The following is an 18,710-nucleotide window of genomic DNA, read 5'->3' as shown; positions in this document are numbered from 1 at the left end:
CCGGGCCCTGCTGCTCAGAGCTGGCGTCCCAAGCCAACTCCTAGCCAATGCGCCACTTGACCAGCCCACAAAAGAAGAGTTTATACCATACTCAATACATTAAATATATACTTGTATAGTTTTTGATGTTGAAATCAATCTGAAAAAAATGAATTTGTTTAAAAATAAGCTTGACAGGCACTTACCAGAAGAAATACTATGTGGACACTCCAGAATGTCTTAAGGGTACAGTCATAGGAGAGCAGCCTAATGTCAGACAATAGTGATAGAGATCTCATGTCCATTTGTTCCTCTCCCGGAGTCCAAGAGTACAGGCTATGAGCCACACTCCCATTAAATGGCTCTCAATATGAAAATTTGGTCTTCATCAAGGGACTTCACTTTACAAACTATAGCACATTACCATTTTTGTCTCTACCTTCCATGAACTACTCAGAATACTCAGTTCTCCATCAGAATTTCAACCTAACTTGACTTGAAATCATCATTTCTTCAAAAGACGTAACTATGACAATTGGTATTATTTTGATTAAGGCAGTCTCTGTGCATTCAGAAGAGGTTCCTGAAGTAGAAAGACAATCTAGGAATTATAATGTTATGGAGGTTTAAGTACAGAATACATGCAGACTACTGAGATGTTCATTATTATATAATTAGGCTCTGAAACTTTGTTAGACCTGTTCTCAGAGAGCGTTCAGTCACCTTGACCTGAAAAAAAATGCAGAAATCTCTGATATTTCGGGGTGTAACCTGAATGGTATACCATTTCCAGGGTCGAATTGCATCACTTAGTTTTTTCTTGGATGCCTCAGGGAACTGTATTGGAATGGAAAATAGTTGGAATGGGCTTGTTTTAAAATGAGATTGGTCAGTGGGCAGGGCAGCCTCTTGAAGGAAAGTTAGACAAGGCACAACCAGCCATAGGAATGAAGACAAGGGCCAGACGAACAGAGAGGATATGATTTCCAAAGGTATAAGAACAGCTAGGTAAGTGGAGATGATCCCTGTGCACAGACACTCTTGCAGGCATATGGGGCAGTGGGAAGTTCCGGGGCAGGCGATATTTAGACAGCTGCATTGGTAGGTGGCAAACGGCCATGTGTTGGTTTCTCTTACCTTCATCCCCATATGTAATCCCTAAACAGATATTCTTAACTCTACCTCCAGAACAAATCCTTAATTTTCTAATTCCCTCTATTCCTACTGCTGCCACACCAGATCAAGCCGTTTCTCACCTGCACTATTGATCTGCTACGGATCCTTTCAATCAGTTCTCACACGTAGCCAGGGTAATAGTTGAAAATACAAAATCAGACTACGTTATTTCCCATCATGAAGCTCTGCAAGACCTTTCCTTTTTCATATGCAATGAAATACAAAGAAATTGCTTTCCCTGGCCTACCAGGTCTAACCCCTTATAGTGGGTTGAATGGTGGCTCCTTAAAAGATATATCTACATGTTAAGCCCCAGAGCCATGGATGGGGCATTTGAAAATATGACCTTTATGTATGTTATTGAATTGAGAGTTTTGATATGAGATTATCCTGGATTATCCAAGTGGGCCAAATATGATGTGTTCTTATAGAGCCATCCATAGGAGAAACACATGGAGAAGAGAGGACCACCTGAAAACCAAGGCACAAGTTGGAGCTATGGAGCCACAAAGCATGGAAAACCTGGAGCCCTCGGAGCTGGAGGAGACAGAAATGATTCTCCCCTAATCTTTTTGGAGCGTCTCACTGGCCTCTCTGTTTCAGATTTCTGGCCTCCATAACTGGGAGAGAATATATTTTTATTTTTTAAGCCGTCAAATTTGTGATAATTGCTATGGAAACCAAAGGCAACTAATACAATTCTCCATTCACATCCCCTACTCTTCTGCTTGCCTACTTTATTCCTGCTAGACTAGCCTGTGTTTTTCACTTATTATTCTTTAAGTATAACATGCTTCTTGTCTTGGTCTGTTTGGCCTGTCATAACAAAATACCACAGACCGGGGAGCTTATAAAATAACAGGAACTTATTTTTCATGGCTGTCGAAGCTGGAAGTCAGAGATCTGGGAGACAGCATGGTCAGGTGAGCGCCTCTTCTGGGTTGTAGACTCCTCATTGCAGCTCATTTACAGGAAGGGACTAAGGGTCCTCTGGAGCATTGTTTGTAAAGCTTCTAATTCCATTCGTGAGGGTTCCACACTCATGATCTAATCACCCACCGAAGGCCCCCACCTCCTAGTACTATTACATTAGGCATTAGGATTTAGCATATAAATTTGGGGTGGGGGGGCATAAACATTTAGACTGTAGCACTCCCTCAAACTTGAACCCTTTGCCTTACCTGGTCTCTCAGCCTGGAATATTTTTCTCCCAGACCTCTTTATGTCTGAGTTCTTTCTTGTCATTCTTGAAGTGAAACATCTCTTTTTCAAAGGGGTCTTTCTAGACCAAATCTATGTGATATTTCCTTCCAGTCATTTCCTGTGTCATCACTCTTTTATTTTCATGTCAGTGCTCATCTCTAGCCGATCTTTTCTGGTTTATTATCTGTCTAACCCCTGAAAAGGAAGCTCCATGAGTGAGTTTTCTTCACTGTCTGACTCACTGTAGAGTCCTAAGTTTCTAGAATAGCCCCTGGTATTTAGTAATCATGCAATTAATGTTGTGCGAGATGCATATCAGAAAGGCTCTGATGCTGGAGGGGATCAAGGTGATAATGTTGGATATCTAGAAATTTGGGGAACAAGCCAGGTCCTTAGTCATGCAGGGCCTGGGATATTGGCTATGTTATAATGGCAAAGACTTAGACTCATGGAAGAGGACAAGGATTCCATAAGAGATCACAAATACATATGAAGACATGGTCTTGGGACCAAGCTGGTAACATTTTTCAAAGTAGTACAGAAGATGGAGTATAAGCAATTGGAGCATAAGATTAGAGCTACGTTTGATGAAATGATGTCATGAGACTGAGTGTAAGAGTTAGTCTAGAGAAGATGGCCAGGATTTGTTTTGCCTATAAGTGAAAGTCCATTGCCCACCATTAAATGGAGAGAAGGACATTGGAAACAAGTGAGGTATGGGCAATATGAGGCAAAGGCTACAACTCCCAAATTTTTTGGCAAGGAGAATACTTAGCTTTCTGATAATCTAGATGTAATGATTTCCTAGTGAACTAGATCTAGGGGACTATATTCTTTCCAACAGAGCCCACTTCAAATTAGGTTTATGTGTGAATACAATAACTTTAAATGGTCCTGTAGGCTCTCAGTGGTGCTCCAGCACTGTAATCTAGAAGAGGCCATATCCAATAGTGGGCTGACATTGAGCACCCATATTAAACGGCTATGAGGGCTGGGCAGGCACAACATCCCTGATGATACCATTATTCAGTCTTTTGTACCCTGTCCACCTTACCAGCTACTTAAGAAGCGTAATGAAGATATACTAGTCCAACTAGGAAACTAAGGAATGCACATCACCCGAGGATAATAAATGCATCTGAGAACAAAGTAAACCAGGAGGACTATCTGTTAAATGACCAGGAGGTCTTGGAAGCCATTCTTAGTGAACCACCATCTTAGTGAATTTTCCACAGGTTGGAGAGTGCACCCGTCCAGTATCCTCGAGCGGGGGTATTTGTGACTGTCTCATAACATTAGCTTAATGACAGCAGACAGAGACCTGTGAAAATCCTATTTGGAGGCTTGCAGCCATTTTCAAGTTCCCAGAGATAGGGCCCGTTGAGGTATCCTCTCATGGGGTAGAGCTTGTCTCACAGAAGTTATTTTGGCATTTTTCATCCCCTCTGACTGTCCCACAGGTTCTCTGTTGTTATTGTTAGCTGTACATTTTGAAAATGAAAAGCAATCAATTTGAGGAAAAGGCCTACTGTATGTTTGTTCCTGTGGGCATACATGCGGAATAAATATATACAATGCATGACGGCTGATATTTTGCGTCATTTATCTTCCCTTGTGAGGAGAGGCGGGATAAGTCACTCATGTCTGTGCCAGTCCTGATTCATCTTCATCACTACACTCATGAAGATAAATGCCACATTTACACAGGCCACAGCTCTCGTGTGTACTTTCCGACCAGAGATTTGGATACGTTAGAACAGGAGGTCGACCTGGTGCTGTTATTTGAAAATCAAGGACACTTCGTATGTAGCATTGCCTACTCACAAACATCTTCATTTCCGATGTTAAACTAGGATACCACTAGCAGCTAAGGAGGTACTTAAGTAGTGTATATATTCTCATCCATGTCTAGCCTTCAGATATTCATTTCATTTTAATTGGAAATTTTTTACTTCCTGTGTATGCCCAGCACAGTGCCCTGCAGTGGCAATATACTCATTAATAGGATATGGTCTTGGTCTTCACAAGGTGGTAAGTGGCATAAGGAAGAGAACACTGTTGAAAAAACCATGATAAGCAAGTGGTTAATTCTCTCTGTGAGCATGTCAGATGATAAAGGAGTGAGTCAGAATAGAACTAGTGAGAAGTGATAATATTTGAGCAGCTATATTAAGAGAAAGCATCCTGGACACCTTAGCTCTCCATGATGTACAACTGGCTGTACCACTGGATTTTAAGGCTATGGCTGAGCAGGTGGATAACTTCTCTGCTCTGTGCTTGTGGACTCTCCTATAAGCAAAATTAATAGAAAAGAACCCTTTGTCACCCAGTACTAAATGTACCTCCTGTGGTTTTCTTTTTAATTACACTTTCAGAAATTGAAATTTTTTTTAAGGTTTTATTGGGAAATTGGGGAAGGGGAACAGCCAAGTTTTTGTCCTTCAATCTTAGTTGTGGAGGGCGCATCTAGATCAGCTCCAAGTCCAGCCACCATCCGACCGCCTGTCAGCAACTCAGGGCAGCTCAGTTCAAGGTGCCATGTTCAATCTTAGTTGGGGTGGGCCTAGCCTGTCATCTCATGCGGGAGTCGAACCAGCAACCTTGTTGTTAAGAGCATGTGCTCTCACCAGCTGAGCCATCCTGCCACCTGTTGGCAGCTCAATGGCAGCTCGGCTTGGGCACAGCTCACTGGCCCATGTGGGAATCGAACCAGTGACCTTGTTGCTCAGAGCTTGCACTCTTAACCAGCTGAGCCACTCGGCTGGCCTCAGAAATTGAATTTTTGAAGTCATGAGACTTACAATTGAAATAAAAATGTTGTCTCTTTTTCTCTTTGTTGGTACATTAAAGCTTATATAACCAGAAGTAAACTGAAAAGGATTTCCATAAATTCCAGAAATTTGATTGGCAAACTGGACATTTCTAAAATGATGTCTCTCTTTGAAAACAGTTATTTTTAGCCATATGAGTTGTTGATATCAACAATTTTTGTCTTAGGAAACAGCAATTTTATAAGATTTACTATAATCATACTGGTTTGATTGTGTGATTCAAATTCAGGTTTATTTTCAGTTGTTTCTTTCCATAGATAGCCAAATAAACTATTTAATTCACTTATTCAAAAAACACTTATTGAACACATATTACATAGTAGTAACTGGGCTGTCCATGCACATAAAATGGAGTAGTGCCTGTCTGAATAGAGCATGTAGTTTAAATGATGCAAAAAGACAAATGAATTGTACAATGTGGATGACTAACACAATCATTGATAATTGCTCAATAAATTTTATTTCATTCTTCACATATGGAAGTAATAGTGAAATATGTTAAAGGGAGCACATAGAAAAAATCAAGTTCTTTCAAATGTAGAGAACATTGGAAGGATTCATAGCATAAGTACCTCCGTCCTTCCCTTAACATGTTCATGTTAAAAGATCATATATTGGACAGAGCCCTAGTCTAGGGATCCAAAGATTTAAATTTTTGTATTAATAGTTGTAATATACAGTTATTGTGGTTTTTTTTAACTTGATCACATTATGTAATTTCCTTATGCTTTAACTTTCTCATCTGAAAAATAGATGAATATAATCTCTTCTGCCTACTTCCCATATTTGTGAAGGTCAGATAGGATAATGTATATGAAGAGATCTTCTAATTTGTAATGTGTAACATAAACAAAAGGTATTATTCTTATCACCAGCTTTCACATTACCAGTCTTGTTCTCATGCTGATATGTAAAAGATCAAGGTGTTTTATCACATTGATTTATATTTTCTCATGTCCAGGCATCATCATGTATTGGGGATGAGTAGCACATTTAGCACCAGGTAATTATTTTATAGAAGTGCGTGAATTGTTTAGTCACTCCTCAAGTAGTTCAAGCAGTGCTTAATAAACAATGAATGAAACTCTCTCAGATAATAAATAATTGTTCCTATTTTCTGAGAGCTTATGTAATGCCAAGCTTAGTGATTTGTGGGCATCACCTCATTTCATGTTTAGAACAACCTTCTGAGGGTGGCTCTGTTATTATTACCCTGACTTTATGCATGAGGGAATTGAAGTCTAAAAAGATTATAGAACTTTCCGAGGTCACAAACTTAGTACATCTCCTGATAGAATTTGTTAACTTGCGCACCTTATCACATGCTCTGATATAGGATTCATCATCACCTCCATCTTTGTACTTCCCTTTCCTCCCATTTTCTCCAGAAAAAAGCTCTCAGAGAGGCTCTCCACTTCTCTGGGCTTTAGTTTCCTCATCATAAATTGGACCACTGATGTGGACCATCAGTAGACAAATCATATGAACTTCATGTCCTGGGCCTCATATTGTCAGAAGAGACAGAAAAAATACACACACACACACACACACACACACACACACAAAGAGAAACACATATGTACATACTTACATACATAAATGTGAGTTATTTCCAGTTGTGAGAAGTGCTATAAAGAGAAATAAAGCAGAATAAGGGGATAGAGAGTGATGGAGGAAACGGGACAGTTATATTTTAAGCAGCAGAGCAGAGGAAAATCTCTCTGAGCAGGTGACCTAGAGAAAAGTGAAGAGGCGAAACCTACCAATATTTGGATGAAAAGTGGTGTCATTGTCGTGTGCATGAGTAGGTACAGCTCTGTCTGGGTGAAGCACAGTCTAAGCAGAAGAAATAGCAAGTGCAGTTTTCCTGAGGGAGCAGTGTGCTTCCTATATTGGAGGAAGAGTAAGGACCCAGTGTGGCCACTATGGAGTGAGTAAGAGTGATAGCCATAGCAGGATAAGGCCAGAGAAATAAGTGGGATGCAGAGCAAAAACACGAATGGCCTCACGGGCCACTGGAAGCACTTACTATTACTCTGAATGATATGAGACGCCTTTGAACATTGAGCAGAAGACTGAACATGACCTGACTTTCATTTTAATAGGACCCCTGCCCTGTGTGGAGAAAAGACTGAAGAGGGGCAATAATAGAAGCAAAGACACCAGATACTGCACCAGGCTTTGGAATCATTCATTTATTCAGAGACAGAGTGGACTAGGATGTAGCGGTGGAAGTGAGGAGAAGTGATGTGACTCTTGAAATACAGAATTGCCAGTGTATAGGATGTAAGGATATAAAGGTGACAAGGCACAGAGGTAACAGGATGCAAAAGTGGAGATGAGACTAAAAAAATGAAACTTCAAGGGGACTTTGGCCTGAGCTACTGGTCCCTGGAACAGCACTTGGAACATGGTAGGAGCTTAACAGTTTTTGTTGAATGAATGAATGAATGAGTGAGTGAGTGAATGAATGGAGTTGCTGTTAGAAAGTCTTTGTGAGGGATAGAGGTTGAGTTAGAATTAAGAATTTTATTTTGAAGAGATTTATTTTTAATGGCTACAAGTGGAGGCCTTGAATTAGCAGGTATACCGGGGGTGCCAAAAGAATACATACAAGTGGACACTTTGGTCAGCGTTGCTCAAGCAGTAGTTTGCCTGAATCAGAAATGTCTGGATGCTGATGGTAACCACTTTGAGCCCCTCTTGTAATTGTAGAAGTCAAATGTGACTTGTATTCATCTCTTGTTATCGGTATATATTGAGTATTACAATTTTAATATGGTTTTCCTTTCTTAAAATGTGTGTACATTTTTTTGGCACCCTCTGTATATACAAGTCTTCAGGGCTGGCTGAAGATATTTGTTTGGCAGCCTTTAGTTTGTAGATGGTATTTAAAGCCACTGTGAGATCATTTAAAGACTGAGTACAGCTGAAGAGGTCCACTAGCCAAGCCCTGGCGCATCCCGAGGTTTAATGGCCCAGCAGATAAGGCAGAACTATTGATGGAGGCTGAGCATAGGTACCAAAGAGGGAGACAGAAACTGAAGAGAATGGTTTCCTAGGATCCAAGTGCAGGGAAGACAGGGTGGTCACCATGTCTAATGCTGCTAATTTTTACCTAACCTGAGAAATGAGAATTGGTATAATATTTAGCAGTGGACATACGTTTTCACCTCCTTCCTCTTATTTACCACCTCTACACACAGTTTCTGTTACCCATTATCTTGCTCTCACCTTATTATAAATCCCAGGCACAATAACTACTAACTCTTATAACTCATATTTCATTTGTCTTGCTGAAGGGAAACAAAGTTAATGGTTCTTGAAACTATGAGACTGGGGAAGTTTTCTATAAAATTGAATTAACACATTTTTTAAAAACTGATGACAAAAGAATCCACAGATCATCCCAGAAATAAATTTTAATCATTATTCAGTTTTACTTATGTAATAATATTGGGTTGTTGGAAAAGTCATGATGCATTTTTGCAATGAAAAACAGAGAAAAATATGTCATGACCTTTCCGACAACCCAATAATAACAACAACAATAATAATAATAATAATAATAATAATAATAATAATAATAATAATAATGTTCACTTAGTGGTATATTGCTTTGAGGTTTGAGAAACATTTTTACCTACATTATCTGTTTCAAACCAAACCATCTAACATGGTAAAACGCTCAGCTTCAAAGCTTACACCATCAGGTTATACCACCTGCTATCACTTTCTTGAAGGAGCAAACCACAGACCCACACTTCACTCCTCTTTGTTCCTTGAGGATTTTAACACCTGCCTCCCTGTTGTTCTCTCCAGTGCTATTCCTGATAGGATTCTTGGCGATTTCAATATCGATGTCATTCCTTTGATCTCAACTACTAATTGCATGAGCTTTTTTCCATCTGCTCTGGCTCGGGATTTCCTTTTGTACAGTTTGCACCAACTGTATGACTAAGTTTGGGCTGTAAAGATCTGTATTTGTTGGAAGTAAAGATTGTTTAGTTTATTTCATTATGCTTTGCAAAATGCCAACTCTGTCTCCTCATGTTTCTTTACTTGCAGTCCTATATGGTTCTCAACCTCAGATCTAAATTTTTATCTGCTGTTACCACATAAGTGTTAGGAGTCGGGTAGAGTAGGATGAGGAATGGGGAGGAGGAGGAGGTGTTAGTATCTCTGGTTTTTGGATGTTGGAAAAAAACCCAATTGGAATTTGCAGCAGATGCCTATGTCAAACTCTTAACATCCCATTTGACTAATAAATCAGTGTTCTCTTTAACCCTTTCTTATCCGTATTCAAAATACATGATCTCATTTGATCTTAAGAGTTGATTTTAGTCAAGACACTGGAACAGAGAGAACATGTGACTCGCTTAAGGTCATGCATATGATAAATCAGAGCCAAGTGTAGACGACAGATCTTCAGACACCAAATGCATTCTTTTATTGGCATTAAGCAGTGCATTGTTCAAAGTGGCCAGTGGTTGAAATAGCTGCCTTGGCTTCCTTCCCAGGAGAGTGTAAAAATACAGTGGTGATTCAATGAATATTGTCACCAGTGTTGTCTGTGCCGATGGTGGTGGCAGCAGATCGAGAAATGTGCTGAATTGTTCTAATGGGTGTTTTTTCTTTCTTTTCTTTTAGATTGTCAAACACATTGCCTGTTTACAGCATGGAGACCACAATAGAGGGCTAGGTGGGTGATGATTCATGCTAAATCTTTTCCACAATACGCCGGACAGCACCACAGCAGCAAATGTGAAATGGCTCATTATACACTGTCAACTCCAATAACAGCAGCGACTGGCTTTGCTAGCGCCAGCCACTTGTGGGAAGCCCAGCCTCTGTAAACCACTACTGAATTTTAAAAAATAGGCTGCGATATACTAGAAAAGACATATTCAGAGTCATATTTGCAAATTTCTTGTATGTTTCTCTTTGTCAGCTTAGAAACGCCCTCTGTGTTCCCAGCTTGACACCAGAGGTCACTACCCTTGGATGCCCTTCTCTTGTGAGCGTCTCCTCCTTCAGTCGAATTTTAAGGGATAAAGATTTTGTAACGATACTGGTGGCTCATGGACAGAGCTGGATTCGGGGTTCTCCTGTGGAAACATCCCTGAAGCTCCCTCCTCAGCCCGCCCTCTACCAGCCAATCGTGCCATACACACAAGCATACTTACCTGCTATGGTAGCACAGCAGCCATGAGTGGCATTTCTACCAGAAAGAAAAGAGTGGGAGGTAGCAGGCCCAACCATTGCCTTCTTGCTCTGTGACTCATGATTAGGAGTCTTTTTGTCTCCATTAAATTGTAATCTCCTAGAAGGCAGGAGCCTGGTTTTATGTGACTCGGGTGCCTTGGAACCATAGTTGTCCCTCAATGAATATTTATCAATAAAATGAATACATTCCCTTCAAAAAGCCCATGATTAAGCAGGAAATGGGGTTTAATCTTGTCTCCTTTGTCCCTAGCACAGTGCCTGACCCATTGCAGGTGGAAACTAAATGCTTGTTTAGTGAAGGACCATGGGTATGAATGAGTCCATCCATCCGATGGTTCCCTGGGGCCAAATGAAAAGCTAAGCAAACATTTTCCAATTATCGGAGACAGAAAAGTGATGACTTCTCGTCATGTTTCTTCGGGCCACCAGGAATAATGCCCTAAAAGTGGTTGTTTATTTTGTAAGGGAAAAGCTAATCTGAAGCTATTTTCTTTATTTTTATATTCAAATGTCTACAAAACAGAAAAACACCAGAGACCTTCGTTGTTCACAAATGATCTATGGGGTAATAATGAGCTGGCTTTTCCAGCTGTGCTGCACTTTGGAGCTATCCTGGGTTTAATTGAAAAATGCTGTGACCTTGGTTTTGTTCACTGGGCAAGGGGGTTGGAGGGGGGGAGTCTAATTGGCATGACACCTCCAAAGAGCTACCTTTTAACAAATGTCATTTAGCTAATTTGGGGTTCACCTGCGGGAAGTAATGTGTAAAGTCCTGTAAAACCAAGATGAATATTATTTGCATGCAATTCACATGACACTAATATTTTTCACAAAAGAAAAGATTAACTTTTTATTTTGCCATACCTATTTGTTGAATTCTAAATGCTATCAGTATGATAATAGCATTGTCCCAAACTGTCTCATGTTTCATCATAATTAAATAAACAGCTTGTGAATTGCAGTCCAAAAAATGTCTGTGTTCCACTCTTAACTTAAGGGGTTTCCATAGAAACCGTGGGGAGCAAGTTTCACTGACATTTATTGGACTTGAGGCTATATGCAGCATCAATATCTCTGTTTTTCTCTCTGTCACTCTGTGTATGTCTCTTTCTCTTCCTCTAGCCCTCACGGCCTCTCCCCACCTCAGTTGTCTCCTCCTCCTGCTTTTCCCCCGCCCCTCTCTCTTATTAGCAATGAGGAAGTAATTTGGACTCAGTTAGATTTAACAAATGCAATAATACTAAAATGAGCTCTGATACTTAAGTGTAATTGTGTTATTAGCTGGAAATGTTTTTCTTCAAAAACAAAAGAATTGAGAGTGAAGTTTGCTAGCGTAGCACATGCTGGTAAGCAGGAACCCAGTGGAAAGCTTGCGGTCTACATATCACACTCCGCGTTCATGGCCCAGCTATGGCTTGTCCTTGATTTAGCCAATCCAGATTGACGTTTCACCTCAGTCCTCATTTTCAGGCTTCGAAGTGGAGCATAAATCATTGTGCTGATCATATTCCAAGAGAAAAGAAGAGTTTATTTAGGAAGGAAAATGCATACTAGATGTTGTATGCCTACTGTGTGCCTGATATTTATTTAGGTTGTCTTAGTTGATCCCAGAAAATTCACCGCCAGGTAGAAAATGGAGCTGGAACTGGTGACTGAAGTTCAGGCTCCACAACAGGCTGGCTGTGAAGCCTGGGTTAGAGTGATTCAATGTTCTGTCTCAGTTTCTCAAAGAAGAAATGGCTAGAAGCACTTCTAAGAAGTGGGGTTTTATTAGGGTGAGATTTGGTAATGTAGCCAGTGCAAGACAGTAGTGACGTTTCTCTCCATCCCTTTAGAAATGAGGAAAATGAGTTGCCAAGAGAGTAAGGCAAGTATCCAAAGCTGGAAAAGTGTGTGTGTACAGTGCAGTGGTTACAAGGGGTTGATTTAGACAGATGCGGAATCAGTTACTAATGGTGCGAAGTGGGTGAGTGACAGACTAACAGGGCATCTGCTTCATGCAGTTGTTATGAGGATTAAATAAAATTGTATATGTAAATACTCAGCGAGTGTCTACCACATAGAAAGCTGTGTTTTTTGCTCTGTGTCCCCACCTCCCTCCCTCCCTCATTTTTCTGAATTGTTTTGTTTTTAGTATGGATTCAAAGTAAAATAATGATCGGTTTCCAAAGTCTATCTAATACTTATAGTTTAAAATTTGCTCGTAACTCATAAACTATCTCTAGTTACCCTGGTAACAATGAGAAAGGAAAGACAGATGATATCACAACCAATTTATAGATTAGAAAAAGGAGATTCAGAGATGTTATTGGCAAGACACCCATATTTTATCTAGTTTGCTAGGGTTCTTCTTATAATTAATACTCTCAAAAACTGTTTTATTAATTTGGGTCAAATCTTCATGAGTTTTAAGGCTTAAATCCAACAGATCTTAATTCGTATTTCTAATGTACAGTGAAAGGAAGAAAAATTTGGCTGGGAAGGAGGAAAAGGAGCAAGGAGAAGATAGTTGGAAAATCTGTCTCTCGCAGACCTGTTTCCAGGTCATTCCCCAAGCATCCAAAGGCACATGCAGAATTACAATTCTCAGTCTCAGGGGCAAATGAGGCATTGATTTTGCACAGCAATGTGCTTTGGTGTTTCTGTTTAGAGAAAATGGGTGAGGTGGGAAGAAAAAATTCAAAAGAAGTCAGGTATTAGTCAGAGATGTTGATGAGAACGTAGTAAATTCAAAACAGAGTATACTTCTAGGACAAGGGTTTGATGGGCATGATTGATGGAGAGCGTGATCGTTAACACGCGCACGCGTAATATACATGGGCGCGCACACACATGTATACAGGATTAATCAGAACGAAGATTTGTTTACATTATAATCATTTTATGGCCTGAAAGAGCTCATACAAGAAGATAAAATGTTAGCTCTACCATTTTTATTTGTTGCGTGTTTGCTTGCTTTGTTACTGTAATATTCATTCTGTGTTGTCTTTGAAAGAATCTCTGTAGCCCTTTTTCGATTTTGTATTAATTTAGCTTAAATGAAGCAACAGAATTCCTAAAGCCACTTAGCCAGACACACAGGCATAGTAATATGATACAATGTGCTGAAAGCATAGAACAGTGAGTGGTGCAGCCGGCAACCCCGCTGTGTTGTGCAAATACCTGCTTTGCTCAGGATTCCTCATCAATGTCATGTGACACATGGCACCATTGCCAGATTTTTCTCCCATGCCCTAATGGATCATCCTGGTAGTGTTGCGGGAAACTCAGAGAGACAGGACACCAAGGCTCGGGAAGCAACATTTATGCCAGTGCCAGCTCAGCGGATTTACATCCAGAGGCTGAGCCCCAACCCGGGCGGGACTTGGGGCTATATACTCTGAGGTTTCTGGGTTAGCAGCTAAGGTTCGTTATTAGGACATGTGGCCATTGTGCCAGTTTCTGACTGGCTCCCAGGTGAGGTAGGAATTCGGAAATATTAAACGCGGAAGTCTTAATGACCATGCAGTCTAGGAATGTCTTTGAAGCTCCCTGCTACAGTGCGGAATCCTCAGTGACCACGTGGTCCAGGAAAGCCTTTGTCCAGGGCCCACTGCCACAGTAGCTTTGGGACTGAGGAGAATAGGTAGGAAAAGAATCTCTCGGGACACTCTAGAGCAGGGCCAACTAACTTTTTTTTCTGTAGAGGGTCCAAGAATAAGTATTTTAGTCTTTGTGAGCTTCATAGTCTATCACAACTATATAATTCTGCTTTATTGTAGAAGCATCCATAGATAACACAAACACAAATGGGTGTGTAAGTGTTCCAATAAAACTTGATTCACAAAATCAGGCGGTGATCCGGATATTGCCTGTGGGCGGTAGGGTGCCAATGACTGATCTTAGAGTCTTGCCTACCTCTCCCGCCACCTTCCATTCCTGTTCACATGGCAGTTACAGCTTAAAAGATAGGACAGGAGGATGAAGGACTGACAACCATATCATACTCTACCCTCAGTGAATTACAAAGGATCCACAAATCCTTTGTGGATTTTCCTTTTTGTCACCCTTACTTTCGATTAAAATTTTATCTTTTCAGTATTTCTTTAGCATAGCAAGAGGACGTGTTGTGTCTGCACTTTACAGAAAGGTACAGAAAGTTCAAGTGGCTTGCGCTGGTATCATCCTGCATCCTTAATATCAACCTTGTATTTTTTCATTGTGATTATTCTTTCTAAAATGCATCCTTTAGAGAATAAAGAAAGATGGTGGGAGAAGTAACCATGAAGTAATTTTCATTATCCACACCAAGGGAAAGGTAGTTAACGAATGACTTCAATAGAGACCTGCACAGGCTTCCCTACTTCCTTACCCCATTAAGATACCATAGGGGACCAAGTTCCTTATTACTTTTTATGTGTATTCCTGATTTTTATTTCATGGTTTATTTTTAGATATACTGCATTGTAGGCAAGTGATACAGGAAAATAGAGGGAGTTCTTGCTTTGCACGGCACTGTGTTAACTGCAGCTTGTTCGTGTTGGAACCGAGTCCTCCTTTTGCAAGGTTCCGTGGAAACTGAGAGCAAACCTGTTATGAAAGCACTGTGCAAAAAAGAGGACTTGGACCAAGCAACATGAGGACTGCCTTAAGTCAATAAATAAGAATCCTCTTTTCAAATGTCTGTGTTTGCCCTATAATTCCCTTTTGTGGTCATTAAGGGAAACAAAGAAATCAGTGATTACAGCCATTTCCATTATCTGACATGTCATCACCAAGGTTTCCTCATTATGCAATGTTAACAGTGTTGAAGTCACTTGCAACCAGCTCCAGTTCTAATTAGGAGGCCATCCCGGCTATCTGCATTCTGATTAAATGAGGTTGCCTGGAAATCACAGTATGTCTACCCTGTTTCCTCCCCTTGCTCAGATCTCCTAAGCACAGACTCAATTAAAAAGAGTTTCCTTATCAGGTTTCTGTGGGTCATTTTGGTGAATTTATTAAACTCTTGAGTCATGCTGCTGAAAACTGGAAGACAGTGGCTCTGAGGTCTGCAGTGGGACTCAGGCCTAAATGTGCAGTACTTGCTCTGATGTTTTAGGGCACCTGAAATACAAGTCAGAGCCACCCATGATGGGTCAGGAATCAAGGGAGCTGGTGAAGTATGTAGGCACCTCACAGAGGAAGGATTGCAGGACAAAGGCATGAAGATCATGATGTTATAAGTCAGTCTATATTTTAGGTAAAAAGCAAAGCCGAGTCCAGTCCCTCATTATTTCATACCTTGGTTATTGAAATCATGTCTTTGTTGACCTTTACATCTCACAGTACACCCTTCCCTATTCATTCTCATTATTATTGAAAGTCTGCTTTTTCTTAAATACTCTTCTCATTGCCTTATTTCCTTCCAACAAAAGGAGAACAATCGAGCCCCTAGAACCCATCACATGATATATAATCTAAATCTTTTGTCTGTGTTTCACAACCTTGGGTTTTTTTACTTATCCTACCTTCTATCCCACTGGTTTAATATATATGCCTAATAGAAGTCAGCTTGTGCCTCTCTGTGCCCGATACTCATGTTCACTTTCATACATTTCCCACCCACTACCTGCCTATTTCCCAACAAACTTTTTCCCTGCTCTCCCTCTTACTGCTTTCTGTTAGTGTGTCCTCCTAAAACTGTTCATTCTTCTCTAGCACTTTCTACTGTGCTATCGTCCCTTGTGTACTGGCCTATGAATCCCACTACACTGTGAGATTCCTGATGGGAGACACTTGGCCCTAAGGGTCAAGAACTAATCACTGTGCTTGACACTTAGTAGGCACTCTGCAAATAGTAGTGAAGGGGTAGATGTCTGATATTTTCCTGTCTCTTGGGATGTTAGACCTTTTGTTTATCCAAATGTCCATATCCTACTAAGTCTCACGTCCATATAGCCTTCACTAGCTGTTCAAAATGTACTTGTCTCCCCCTGTACACCAGACTACTTATGATTATCCACATAATCATGTACACACTCACTCAGTATGGCACTTAGACCCTGGCTCATGACTGTGATTTATCTTAGGCTGGTGTCACCACAGGGTTTCAAATGATCGATGATGGTGAGGTAGCAAGTTGAAGGAGTTCCCTCATGGGTAAAGTTTACACAATGTTGGTGAGCACACTTCAAATCGTATATTCTTGGAGCTGAAGTGACTTTAGAGATTGTCTTTCCCAGCACCCTAATATAAAATGAAACCCAGACATGCTGACATGTTTACGGCTTTGCCTTGGTTACCATCTAAGAAAGGGGGGGGGGTTGCACAGTTTAATAATAAACAGGGAAGAGAGTACTTGGTAAAACATTGGGAGGCAATTTTAAAATTGGAATGCCCCTTTTTATGTGGTATTTATTCTCTTCAGATTCCTTGCGTGGCAATGTAAATTGCATTACTCATTACAAAAATCCATATGCCTTTTGGGTGCTGCTGTTGGTTTGTTTGTTTTCAGCCTATAACTGCAATGATGACCTTGCATAGGGCATTTCCTAAGGATTAATGAGCAGGTGGGGGTTAATGGCTATCAATTCCTCCCAGCTAGTCATCAATCCAAAGGAAGCATGGGAAGCAAAGTCATTAACTGCATTATCAACTTCTGAAATCAAATCTTTCTCCACCTGCCTTGCCAAGGACTTGAGTTTCATGGGCTTGTTAGATTTTTCAAAAGCTTCTTTAGTTGCTTGCCTTGTCATTAATCTGGACAGGAAAATATATAGATATTAATGTTAATATATAAATATATGTAAAAATAAAAATAAAAGAATAACCACTAGCCTCTGTGGACAGACAGAAGAATGTCATGAGGAGGAAAATAATTTTCCATATTTTGATTAAATGTCATTTGAGATGTTCCGTCTCTTTTATTTGCTATCCTTTTATTCCCTTTCAAGCTCAGATTCCCTAGAGAGAATCATCCTATTATGCATCCTGAGAGGCTAAAACACATGTCAAATTTCTGTAATTTAACCTCATTCAGCATTAGATTTTTTTATTTTTTTGGAATGGGAATTCTTACTGGGGTTTTGGTATAATTGTTTTATGTAATATAATTTTTTTTCTCATTTATTCCAGTTGATCTTTACTAATATTAATAAGCATAATATTTTCTCTTTTGGCATCAGTCATGATTACCCCAAATATTCTAAGACATATATAAACATTAGCAATTCAATTACGCTGTCTCAGTGCACTTTCCCTATAGGAATAAATGATGGCAAAATGAAGAAAAGCTGAGCAGAGAAGTTCCCATTTCTTTCTGTTGAGGAAGCTTAGGACCCTATTTCATCACGCAGTACCCTGATTCTTATACTGACTCAAATTCCTTAAAGAAATGACACGGGTGTCAAGTTGTCAGCTGAGTATCAGTGTTTAAAATGTGTGGCAAGGAACATTGTCACCAGAGAAGACTTCATTTCAGAACCTTTCCCAGTGGACATTTGTCTTGAACTTACTCAAATCCAGTCTAGCCCTTAGTTTTGTACTCTCAGAAATCTGATTTTTGTAGCTCATTATGAGAAGGTTGTAGTCATGCTAACTGAACACATACAAAATGGATATAGAGAGCAGAATATGAATTTGCTAAATTGTATTATAGCTAGAACTATAATAAACCCTTCAAGTACTTTATCCTGTCAAATCTTTGCACATAGAACTTAAATTTTTTTGGAGTCATATCTCTTAGAGAATGGGATGATAAAACCAATGAATAATCTTCCTATAAAAATATGCAATCACATTTATATGAAAATTTGCATATAATTACAAGAGATTCACAAATTGTTTGAAATTCATTAACAAACTCCTTAGGAACCCATGGATTGAACTATGAATTTTTATGGAAGAGCAAACTATAATTAAATAAGATGGTTAATGAAAAAAATCAAACTAAGAAAACTATGCGATTCAAATTGCTCTAGCATCAGATTATAATAGTCTGACGTATTAGTCATTATCTATAATTGGATTTCAGTTGTTAACAGGACTAGACGAATAACAATAACAATAAAAACAACAAACATTCATACAGTATTGTCTATGTATCAGGCATTGTTCTGAATGCATTAACTAATGTATCCTCATAACAAGAGCATATGTAAATGAGAGTATCCAACCTCTTGGAAGTTTCACAGATGGGCACTGCACACATTTGCATCTCTGAGATTCTTGAAAGTCTCTAGATTCCATCAGTGAGTGTCCACTTAATTATATAAGTAGTTGGCAATCTACAAGAGCCAATATGTTCTTTTTTTTTTAGTCTATTCTTTCTTCCTT

The 18,710-nt window shown here is 39.7% G+C and overlaps 1 protein-coding gene across 8 annotated transcripts in view; it reads left to right on the top strand.

Annotated features, from left to right (window-relative positions):
- The window catches only part of LRRC4C (leucine rich repeat containing 4C), a 712,446-nt gene that overhangs the window by 677,428 nt on the left and 16,308 nt on the right, over positions 1–18,710 (top strand). For 6 of the 8 annotated variants that reach the window (XM_019627148.1, XM_019627147.1, XM_019627149.1 and 3 more), the window contains one exon: positions 9,840–9,891. The exons of 1 other annotated variant lie outside the window; for it this stretch is intronic. The gene's annotated coding sequence lies outside the window, so the exon portion shown is untranslated. Of the gene's footprint in view, positions 1–9,839; positions 9,892–10,140; positions 10,207–18,710 lie in introns of all 8 variants that reach the window. One more of the 8 variants, XM_019627150.1, reaches the window with a different exon arrangement.

The sequence above is a fragment of the Hipposideros armiger genome, unplaced genomic scaffold (assembly GCF_001890085.2).
Source record: "Hipposideros armiger isolate ML-2016 unplaced genomic scaffold, ASM189008v1 scaffold_715, whole genome shotgun sequence".
NCBI classification, from domain to species: domain Eukaryota; kingdom Metazoa; phylum Chordata; class Mammalia; order Chiroptera; family Hipposideridae; genus Hipposideros; species Hipposideros armiger.
Note: the sequence above shows the minus strand (reverse complement) of the source record. Positions and strands in the feature narration are given on the sequence as shown.